Here is a 12,653-nt window from a genome sequence, read left to right on the forward strand (position 1 = left end):
CATCATCAATGATTTAGCAATTTAAAAAGAAATGATAGTTGTTTATGGTCTTATAGAAATCAATTTTGTAATGGAGGAAAGAGGCAGAAGAAAGATGCAAGTCTGTTCAGAGGCTGTCAAGAAAGGCGACACTAAGGAAATAATAGTAAAAACCAGAGCCTTGAAGCAGAGAAGGCATCGGCTCCATAATGAGGGCAGGTTAAACATCTTCACCAAAAAGAAGGTATATTAAAAATGTATACTTGGTGAAACAGTTGGACTCCCTGCTATGAAGACAGAATGTCTGCAGTCAACTGATCACAGAGCAAAGAGTTCTGAAATGAGGAAAATAAGGTTTCTGGGGCCCAATGTAGAAAGTTTTGTAGGGTATGGTTTGTATTTTGTTTGCGTGTGGAAACACATATAGTAATCCCAGTGTATGGGAGGCAGATCAGGGAGTGCCACTGTGGGTTCAAAACCAATCTTGGTGATAAGTTCCAGGACAACCTGGACTGTATAGTTAGATCTTGTCTTTGAAAACAGATTTGTTCTTTACATAAAAAGCAAGATATGGCCACACCCAAAAGACATGGAGTATCACCCAACTGATTAAACGAGAAAAGACGGAAAGGGAAAGGCAGGCACATGACAACGGGTAAGTAGGTTCTTCAGCAGTCAAGGCTGGAGGCAGCTTAGAGTACAGCAATGTCCTGTTGTCACTAGTAAGAGTCTACATTTTAGAATAAGAGCGTTTGGCCATGACATAAGAATGGATGAGAAGAGAAGACACTATGGTGAGTTTCTTTCTTCTGGGATCACAGACTCAATCATAATGGAAACATCAGATCCACCCATCATCATATCTACTTTCCGCCCCAAACCTGCACCTCAAGTTTTGTTCTGGCTTTCATGGCACTTGTGCTCGTTGCTGTACATGTCTGTACCCTTTCTCAACGCCGTCTCAATTGTGGTGCTCCTTTTTGTAACCACAGAAGTAATGGTTATTTAAACAGTTATTTAAAATGCTCGGTGGCTCCCAGTGAACAACAGAATCTTATTACCATTTACTAACATCAAACACAGCAAGAATTAGTTTGCAAAGCATTTCAGTAAAAACACAGAAAGTGAATGGGAGCAGGAGAATGATCTCAAGGATGTAGAAACAGATGTGTTTTAGCCTTCATTTAAATTCGTAAAAGCCTTTGTATCCCTTTCATTCATTTCCCCGTTGCCTACTCTCACCAGTACTCAGAGCAGAGCCTATGGCAGTGAGTTTGCCTATGATGAGGCCCCAGTACCAGTAAAGGGGGACCATACATTAAGTGTTTATTTGAATTCTGGCTCTGAAGAATAAAAACTGAGTGATTATCATTCTTGCAAATGTTTTCTAAGGAAATAAGCTTGGTCATTTGTGGGTAAACTGTTAACACTTTGTGCAATTCGTTCAGCGTTGGTGTTCAGTAGTTTGAAGTCTTTGTCTACATAAGTTTCCAAATTGCTTTCTCAACAACAGGCACAAACATTTCATTAGTTTTAGCTACCATCTCTGTTGGGAAAGTGCCTGGTGAGGGCTTGCCATGCAAAATTTACTAGTGATTCTTTGACTTCCTTCTCAAGTTCACAGGGTTGGTATTCTCTTGCTATTTTTTTTTTCACATTATGTCATTTGGAATTTACCTATTCACTACTCCAACTCCTGTTTGGAATCTTGGGACAAAAGCTACTCATAATTACATATTCCCATAATGTCCTCTCCTGAGCTAGGAAATCTACTCCCTGACAACACATACACCTGAAAGAAGTTGTTACCATTGAACATGATCGCATACCCCAAATCTCTCAAACCCTCTGATACCACCTTAGGATCAACTTGAATTTCTACCTTTGTGTTCTGGAGCTTCGGCCATTCAACTCCAGGCAAGAAATAGCTAACTGCCCTCCCTAGTGCTCACTATAGGATTCTAGGCAAGTTCTAGTACACAAAAGGCAAAATTTTATGAGTATGCTCTGTGGGGTGCAGGAGAAAAGATTAGAAAGGGACATAAATATTACACACATGTCTGCTTCTATGAAGTGGCTTCGTGACTGTTTAAAAACTAGAGAGCATAATAAAATATCACAGATCCTAGCCAGGCTACCAGGAAACAATAAAGGCATCCCATCACTAATCATCTATCCTGAATCCACACAGGTAATATAAAGAGGAAAGTATTCTATTACCTTACTTCTGAGGCCAGCAAGTCCATCCAGAATCTGCTTTTCAGTACATCACCTCCATATTGCAGACTGTAGTTGATTAAAGCTTGATGAACCTCTCTAGATAGTCCTTCCACTTGCAACTACCACCCTAACCCAGACACAAAATACTGCTCTCTAGGGCACTGTTTCAACAAAATTTCTCAAGGGATTACTTCGTTCAATAATAATTCTTAAAGAGGGAGTCAAACGAGGACAGAATTTTTATTTCAGGAGATCACTGGACCACAGATGTGGTTACTGGCACATTCTAGCTGACCTATCTTCAGAAAGCCCAGAGACTCTCCTGCTACAAACAGTGAATGAATAGTGAATCTCTAAGGAAGGCATTAAATGAAGCTTTGTGCTCTCTCATCGGGCTTCTGAGAAACATGCTGTCATTACACCTCTCCTCAGAGAAGAATGTGCTAGCCAGGAAGATTTTATATAACAGAATTAGTCTTGCTAATTTAGCCATGTTGCTTATTTGATTTCTCTCCTCAGATGACAGGGAGTTAACAGAGCATACACATTGGAGGTATCTGCCAGAAACTGAAGCCCTGCGAAGTAACTAATAGAGAGAGCCAAGCAAGCAAAATTATCCATATCTAAGGCTTTAAATGTAGTGAACAAAGAAGCTCGTGGGCCATAAGTGTCTCCAAGGAAATGCTTGCATTGTGCTGGGAAAATGAGTTCATCACCACGAGCCTCAGATAAATCACATATGTTTCCTTGGATTGAGACCCTGAGTTGAGACTTACACATTTGTACATTAAAATCCCGAGGACTTCCAAGAAGTTAATTAACCAAACACAACTTAATTAACCTTCCATCTTCACTTCCTCTACCTCCCAAAATAAAGTTATGAAGATTTTCTTGATAAAATATTCTGGGAATTAAAAATAGATAATATTATGTTAAATTCTAAGATCCTTTCCATCATATGAGCATTCAATTACTCTTATTATTATCATTATTAGTATTAGCTATATCCATGAGGCTCAGGATTTAATATTTAATACTTCATTAAAAAGTAGAATTCTGATAAAGCTGTCTGAGTCTTGCCCTTAGATTTCTGGTAGCCAGAAGGTGTTGTCTGTTCAGGATACCTCAGCTCTCGTAGTTCACACTGGAGCTCAGTACACCTCAGTTCTCACAGTTCACACTAGAGCTCAGCACACCTCAGCTCTCACAGTTCACACTGGAGCTCTGCTCAGTACACCTCAGCTCTCGCAGTTCACACTGGAGCTCTGCTCAGGACACCTCAGCTCTCGTATTTCACACTGAAGCTCAGTACACCTCAGTTCTCGCAGTTCACACTGGAGCTCTGATCAGTACACCTCAGTTCTCACAGTTCTCACTGGAGCTCTGCTCAGTATACCACAGTTCTCGCAGTTCACACTGGAGCTCAGTACACCTCAGTTCTCACAGTTCACACTGGAGCTCTGCTCAGTACACCTCAGCTCTCGCAGTTCACACTGGAGCTCTGCTCAGTACACCTCAGCTCTCACAGTTCACACTGGAGCTCTGCTCAGTACACCACAGTTCTCGCAGTTCACATTGGAGCTCAGTGCACCTCAGTTCTCACAGTTCACACTGGAGCTCTGATCAGTACACCTCAGCTCTCGCAGTTCACACTGGAGCTCTGATCAGTACACCTCAGCTCTCACAGTTCACACTGGAGCTCTGCTCAGTACACCTCAGTTCTCGCAGTTCACACTGGAGCTCTGCTCAGTACACCTCAGTTCTTGCAGTTCACACAGCAGCTCTTTCTTTAAATTGTGGTTTGTCAACTGTGTTACATTCATCAATAGATTTTTAAGAGTTCCAACTAAATTATCTCTAATAAATTAGGCACATTTGAGAATTCCTGAGTTTGGGGAATTGAGAAATTCACGTGACACACATTTCTGTTGACAACATGAAAAGGAACTATATGCTATGGGGATGCTTTTTCAGACTCAGTCTCTAGAGAGCGTTTGTTGAAACACTTATTAAATATTGTTGTGAACTTCAAGAGCTATTGATATTTGAAACTGTCTAGAAATAATAGAAGTCATAAATATATGACTTCTATTGGAAATATCCTTTAATTCCTGGTGTAAATTATGAAAGATTAATGCTGGAATAGAGACAAGAAGGCAGGGTGTTTGTTGGGTAATGAGAAAATTTTTAAATGTTCAGCATATGGAAATGGTACCATTTTCATAGTAGTGTTTATGTGAAGGTATTTTTAATATTTTACATGTTCTAAATCAAAGTGTATTTTTCTAAAAAGTGAAACTGAGAAACAAGCAATTAAAAAAGGTGACTGCAAACTACTGAAGCAGGGGTGGAAGGGGACTTCTGAGAGACAGGACGGCCATGCTAGTGAGGGAGCTAAGCAACTTCGAAAGCACAACTCACTCTCCCTACTGCTCTGCTCCAATTATGTCTTAACATCTGTTAGAAAATGTGATTTTAGGGGGCTGGAGAGATTGCTCAGAGGTTGAGAGCACTGGCTGCTCTTCCAGAGGTCCTGAGTTCAATTCCCAGCAACCACATGGTGGCTCACACCCACCTATAATAAAATCTGGTGCCCTCTTCTGGCCTGCAGGGACGCATGCAGACAGAACACTGTAAACAAAATAAATAAATATTTAAAAAGAAAATCAGTTTTACTAGAAATATTTATTTTATAAACAATTATATCAACCAATGTGTCAAAAATGGGTACTGGGAATTCAGAGAAAATAATATAAAGAGACAGCAGTGGTATTTCCATAAAGAAAGCAGAATTTTATATGGGGTAGTGTGTGCTTGTCTGTGTATGCACACATGTGTGTGTTTGTGTGTGTGTAAAAGACACAATACAATATCAGTATAATATCAGGAAGAAAACATTCTTGAAAAATTAGATAGGCATTGTAGACAACAGGGCCACTCTCACCACGTGCATCCAAGCAGAAGCCACAATTAAAGGTCCTCCCAGGACAAGAAAACAGAAGGATCTGTGTGGGAAAGCTCAAAGCTCGTGCTGGCTAGCACTGAAGCTAGCTAATACGGCTAGGGGACAAGAAGAAGAGCAATATTCAACACGAAAGCACAGCCAGTGTCCATGCCAGACCCAGAACTTTAGCCTAACTCTGAGGTGGAAATCGTGAGTTCTGACCATGATGCTCTATGACTGAACGGCTTTTAAAAGGATGGACAACGTGCATGGAAAGGGAACAGAACTCAAAGCAAAACTGGGAGGTTAGGAAACACCATAGGCTACGGAAGAGAAGGTGCCGGGATAGAGTGCTGTCAGTAGTATGGGAGAATAAGAAATACTTGGTTTCCAGATACATTTCAACGTGGAGCAAAATAATTAATAAGAGCTTCTTTTTATAAGTTGCCATATACCTTACTGCTAAAGTTAACATTTCAAAGTATTATTTTTAAATAATTTTTTGATAAATCTGACCCTATTGTTTATTCCAAAGTATCTCAGAGCAAAGTAAAGCAAGCATTAATGTATACACAAAAACTGAAATTTTCTTTTCATGAGGAACACAAGGAAGTGCAGAAAACTGAGAAGGAAGAGGTGATAGCTTTTCACAGATTATATATAAACTTATAGTTTCTTCTAAATGCCATAACATCCTCTACTTAGCTAGTATACACTCATCTTTATTTGCAAGAAATCTTAGAAATAGCCACAACACATTTTATTTTTATGTAAATCTTTCAAAATACAACAATATCCACTTGCTGTATTTCAATGGGAACAGTCATTGTTTAACATTCAATCTTTTATAAAATTCAGCATTACTATAATGTGCAGAGACAGTGGAGTTTCTCTAATTTACATGTAACTCTTCTATTATTTATCCTAAATCTTATTTTCCTCTGCTTTCATGAAAATGTCTTGCCAACTATTCCCTTATGAAAAAATGAAATATAAAGTGTATTCTACTCCCTTTATATTAACCTTGATTGGCTGCTAAGAAGTTAAGCTGCCTGGAAATAAAATATAATATAACCCTGTTAAAAATCATAAGTGTTAAAAAATACCAATAGTTAATTATATATCACAATCTTAATATCTAAGATCAACTACAACTATGTTTGTCAATGAATGTAATTTTTTCCAAATAAAGACTTTTCCGCCTTTTCTAGGCATAAGCAAATAACAGTAAATTGGTTACTGTGGTTACAAAGCTTGATGTACGGAATAAGCAAACTGTAACTCTTTCAGTACTGATTCCATTCAAGAAAGATAAATTGCTAGCTGTAATCCATGCCTTAGAAGATGTTCTTCTACGAGTAAACATCTCATTGGGCAAAATTCAAAACTAAGTTATACATAATAATTATTCTTATAAGAATTGATGATCCCAGGACAAATATAGAAATTGCTTGGTCTCTATATCAACTTGAACTTGTTAGAAAGTTACCTCTACTCATTTGATTTGTTCTGTTGAAGACAAGGAAAAATAATCATAAAGTGTCAGAAAGGAATGCTTGGGATTTCAAACCTTGAAAACGATCAGACTTGTAATATAGAAAAGGGGACCACATGACGTTCTTTTTCTTTCTCGCATTCTAAAATTGCATCTTACATCATAGCACAAGCAACTATAGCAGCCAATAGACTTTAAGGTCCCCCAGAGGCAAACACGTAAAGTGTTATAGTTCTTATACCCAGGCGTGACTGACATAAAACTACAACAAAGTATAATCATAAAATTCATTGTTTGGAAAGGGTATGCTTTAATACATAATTAAGAATGTTTCTTTAAATCAAACACAGAAAATATGAACGCCTTCCCAGAATATTATAATTAACGTAAAGCATAGGACTATACAGTACAGCTCTGACTGCAGAGCTGGCAAACCACCTCTGGGCTTCTGAAAGTACCACACCTCATCAGCTGGGAAGCAGATGATTCACAGACGATACCCAGCTTCAGGCACATACTCATACAGAGACGCTCTCCAACTGAGGCTCTCAAGACAAAAGAGGAAAAATGGAACCCATTTTGAAATGGAAGGGGTAAAAATCTATAAATGACTGTAATTACTTTAATAGCCATTGCAGTAAGGATGCTAACAAAGGCCTGGTTTCTTCATGCAGGAACACATGGCTGCTCTGATCCTTGAGAGGGCCCGGGCTATTCTTATCTACAATCCTTACCTAAAGCCGGCGATTTGCTGAACAATGAGCCTAATTTATATCATTTCAATTCTGTTCTGATTGGACGTTTTTCCCTTTCCCAAGAGAAACATGACAATCTGCAAGTTATTTGTTAGAAAAAGCACAGCTCAGGCTGCTGTTTGCCAAAACTTCATAAGAGATTAGGATTTTTCTAAACATATCTCGGTCAATGGCAAAACAAGTACAGAGACCTTTGACAGAAAAATAAGTACCTGTCACGTGCAAATGCAGGTAGGCGGGAATGGGAATCTGAAGACAGCAGGGTGCAGGTTCATTCTTCCTTGATCCAGAATATTTACATTGCTTTGCAAATTTGCAAAGCAGCATGCCCTATCTGCTGACTGGCTTAATGAATGGGACCATTTGAGACAGGTAACCCGATATCTCAAAGGCCACCACCACATTCTGAGAATAAATATGAAAACAAAGAATATTCCTGTACATAATTCTCTATAGTAATATTACCATGAACTTAAAATCTAAGTCAATTCTGAAAGTATCATTTACTTAGACATCTCTTATTAGATCCCAAAAATACAGCATATTCCACTTTTTTTCCCCCAAAGGGCATATTTGTGCTTAATAAACTTCAGAAACAAATTAGTTTTTTGATTGATTCCTATGTTGTTGTTGTTGTTGTTGTTTTATTTTACAGCTGGTAAACACCTTTAGTAATGTGGCAGGATACAAGATCAACTAAAAAACAGATCAGCAGCACTCCTATATACAAATGATAAAGAGGCTGAAAAAAAATCAATTAAGTATCACAGTTTACAATAGCCATAAATAACATAAAATGTCTTGGGGTAACACTAACCAAAGAAATGAAGACCAGTATGACAAGAAATTTAAGTCTTTGAAGAAAAAAAATGTGGAAGATGTGGAAGAAAATGAAAAGATCTCCCATGTTCTTGGATAGGTAGAATCAATATAATAAAAATGGCAATCCTACCAAAAGCAATCTACAGATTCAATGAAATCCCTATCAAAATTCCAGAACAATTCTTCACAGAACTTGAAGACTACTCGACTTCATATGAAAAAACAAAAAACCCAGACTAGCCAAAACAATCGTCTACAATAAAAGAACTTCCAGAGGCATCGCCATCTCTGACATCAATCTCTATTATAGAGCTACAGTTCTGAAAATGGCTTGGTATTGTCATAAAGACAAACAGGAGAACCAATGGAATCAAATCAAATACGCAGATATTAATCCACATCCCTATGAACACCTGATTTTTGACAAAGAAGCTAAAATTATACAATGGAAAAAAGAAAGCATCTTCAACAAACGATGTTGGCATAACTAGATGTCAACATGTAGAAGAATGTAAATAAATCCATATCTATTTCCATGCACAAAACTCAAGTCCAAATGGATCAACAACCTCAAGGTGACTCCAGTCACACAGAACCTCACTGAAGAGAAAGGGAGAAGTAGCTCTGAATGCATGGACACAGGAGACCACTTCCTAAGTAGAACTTCAGAACTTTATTGAGGCATGGGGGGGGGGGCACACTTCTGCCTGCCAACCTCAAAACTTTTACATTCTTATTGCTCTGAAAAATTCTTAGGTTCAGCATAGACACTGAGAGAAACAATTAATAAATGGGCCCTCCTGAAACTAAAAAGCCTATGTAAAGCAAAGGACACAGTCAAAAAGACAAAATGACAGCCTACAGAATGGGAAAAGATCTTTACCAACCCCACATCAGACAGAGGTCTGATCTCCAAAATATAAGAACTCAAGAAATTGGTCATCAAAAGAACAAATAATCCAATTTAAAAAAAAATGGAGTACAGATCTAAACAGAGAACTCACAACAGAGGAATCTAAAATGGATGAAAGACACTTAAGGAAATGTTCAACATCCTTAGTCATCAGAGAAATGCAAATCAAAACAACTCTGAGATTCCACCTTACAGCTGTAAGATTGGCCAAGATCAAAAACACTGATGACAACTTATGCTGGAGAGGTTGTGGGAAAAGGGGAACACTTCTGCATTGCTGGTGGGAATGCAAACTGGTACAGCCTCTTTAGATGTCAGTGTGGCGATTTCTCAGAACATTAGGAAATAACCTTCCTTAAGACCCAGCAATACAACTTTTGGGTATATATCCAAAGGATGCTCAATCATGCCATGAGGACATGTGCTCAACTATGTTCATAGCAGCTTTGTTTGTCATAGCCAGAACCTGGAAACAACCTAAATGCTCTTCAACTTAAAAATGGATAAGGAAAATGTGGTACCTTTACACAATAGAGTACTACACAGCAGAAGAAAATAACAACCTCCTGAATTTGGCAGGCAAATGGATGGAGCTAGAAAACATCATTTTGAGTGAGGCAACCCAGTTCCAGAAAGACAGTTATCACATGTACTCACTCATAAGTGGTTTATAAACATAAAGCAAAGAAAACCAGCCTACAAATCACAACCCCAGAGAACCTAGACAACAATGAGGACCCTAATAGAGTCTATGTAGATGGATCTAATCTACATAGGAAGTAGAAAAAGACAAGATCTCCTGGAGTAAATTGGGAGCATGGGGACCTTGGGAGAGGATTGAAGGGGAGGAAAGAGGCAGGAAGGGGATGAGAGAAAAATGTAGAGCTCAATAACAATGTTTTTTAAAAGATGCTGAAATCTTTGGGGAAAAGATCAGACCTCAGGAAAAAATTCTTAAGCTATTCATGGTTTTGAAATGGTTACTTTAGTCTTATGAAAATTTACATAAACTCAAAATTCCAACAACATACTGTTGTGTCTTATCAGACAAAAATTAAAAGATTGACAATGAACATAATATGAAGCAAACAATAACTACAGTGCTTTCAGGGAGTAATGCAACAACAGTGCAATGCAGAAAGCATGAAGAAACATACAACTAACCTCAAAGCAATGACCTTGAAGAGTGCGAAAAAGAACCAATGAACTTTCACTTGTTACATTACGTGTCTTATAATCCTAAATTTTTCACAATGAATATTATTACTCCTTTTATAACATAAAAATAGTTTCAAAGTAGGTAAGTAAATCGACTAATGAGATCTAGGAGTTGTGAGACAGTGATCATATCTTTGAAGTAGTCTTTCAACTATTTCTCCCTGACATGATAATTATAATTACTGCACACCTTTTGCTGTCAGTAATATTTAATACATATATAGAATAGTTTATAAGATAAAGCACCATGTAAACACACATACGTGAACTGAGAGTAGGATTTTACAAGTCCTTCATTTTCAAAGGATGTCAATTAACGAACATCACCAATATCAACTGCTTCCTTCATCCGCATTTGATGACTAGACCAATGGTGCTAGTTACCCAAGTTCAATGGGCTCTAAATGAGATTACACTTGGAGTATTGCTACATATTTCCACTGTCCTTGTCAAGTGTCTTCTTTATCAAGGTGCTCTGAGGATTCAGAGCCACTTCCTCCATTATCAGTTTATAGCCCAAGGGCACCATATCATAACTGCTCCACTTAGTCCATTTCCCACAGCCCTTAAACCAAGAAAAATTAAATGGAGATTCTTGCAGGCTATTTTTCCTTATTGCATAGTAATAAAGATAAAGGAATAGAACCGAAAGAAACCTTCTTAAATAAATAATAAAACTGATAGATTTCTAGAATTGTGAAGCCTTGAATCCTATGGAACTAAGTCACCGACCATAATTTCCTTATTTTTACAGTCAAGAACTATCAGGATAAGGGGACATGGTCATAGCTGAAGAAAGGTTTGTCAAAACCAGAACTAAGGGTTTTTCAACTACCTGAGTCCCCTTCTCTGCTTTAAAGAGCGTCTTTCTCTATGACTACTGGATGTGTGTATTTTCTCACCCAGAATAAACGCCTTCCTTAACTGCTAATCCTGTCTGTGAGATTTATCTGCTGGTACTTGTTGCACTTCAGGTCTTTCCTGTCTTTTCATTGCTTAACTGGTAGAGAAAATGAACCCAACCAGGATGCCTAGACTGCATCATTTCTAGACTCTGCATTTTGGGGGGTTGTCTCCGGGATTTCTTCTGTAGACTGCATCAGTAGGAACCCAATCTCAGGATTTGAGGACCGCTACTCACCAAGGTAGAACAGTGCCATGGAACATGGCTATCCCTTTGGCGCTTTCCATGAGCCTGTCACCTGCATTCTAGGCATCTCTGTCCCTGATTGACTGGGTCACTATGACTATGAGTCCCTGGGAATATACTGGACATTGAACTGCTCAAGGGTTACAGAGAAAAGGAACCCATTCTGGAAACCCTCGGTGACTTCACCAAAGTCACAACAAAGATTAGCAAGGAAGTCACAGACATTCAAACACATGTCTGATGTATCCAAACTCAATGGATTCTCCTTTCAGTGACAAAGCCAATAAGTACAATCAGAAGACAAAAGAATGGAGGAAAATTTCTTACCTATAGCACAGGAGTTATTTCCAAAGCAGTGCTCTCCTGGGACAAAAGAAGCATGGAGGTTTTAATTCAGAGGCCAGGCATATTCATATTAGAATGCACAAGGGCAGGGGGACTCAGAGTGCATTCCTGAGCATACTCAATTTAAGATATATATCACCAAATATTCTCAGCACTAGGTGATAGTTTGAGAAGAGAACATGGTAGACACATTGTATGTGTTAAGGAGTGCGGATCGTGTTTATATCAAGGTCATGTGCAGGTGTTCAAACAGGCCAGAACACTCCCAGTTGCATATGACAGAAAAATAGCAGGAACAAGAAGCAAAGAGGGAGAAAAAAAGGAGGACAAGGATGACAATGAGGAGGCCATTTTAGTGCAAACCCAAAGAAAGAACACTTTGAAGACATGTTATGTGGGGTTTACCCTTACATGAATGTACCTCCCTTGGCTGATAACAATAAACTAAAAGAAATTCAATTAATAGATATACTTGGCAAGGAACCTGTCTATGGCTAATTACTAGAAAAATATATTATCATATGAAAGCCAGTAACTGTAAATCCAGGACAACATATTCCTCATAAGACGTTTGGTGATGTCTGGAAGTATTGGCTAAAGTAGGTGAAAGAGAATGATAACTGTCCATCAGGTAGAGGCCAGAGATGCCTTCAAAACCCTCCTGCTCAGGCCACCACCAAAAACTCTACACTGTCTCTTGAAAAGTCTCCCCAAAGGGTGGAGGTTCTGAAAATGGCTTGGTATTGTCATCTATAATCACTGCGCTTTGTTGCCCATCAGAACCAGCAATTTCTACTGTTGAAGACATCACA

General features: G+C 38.5%; 1 protein-coding gene across 1 annotated transcript in view; it reads right to left on the reverse strand.

The window, feature by feature from the left end:
- Nucleotides 1-12,653, reverse strand: part of Pard3b (par-3 family cell polarity regulator beta) — a 992,131-nt gene that overhangs the window by 776,336 nt on the left and 203,142 nt on the right. The window lies entirely within an intron of this gene.

This window comes from Alexandromys fortis, unplaced genomic scaffold, assembly GCF_014885135.2.
Source record: "Alexandromys fortis isolate MF-2015 unplaced genomic scaffold, M_Fortis_MF-2015_v1.1 scaffold_40, whole genome shotgun sequence".
In the NCBI taxonomy this organism is placed as follows: domain Eukaryota; kingdom Metazoa; phylum Chordata; class Mammalia; order Rodentia; family Cricetidae; genus Alexandromys; species Alexandromys fortis.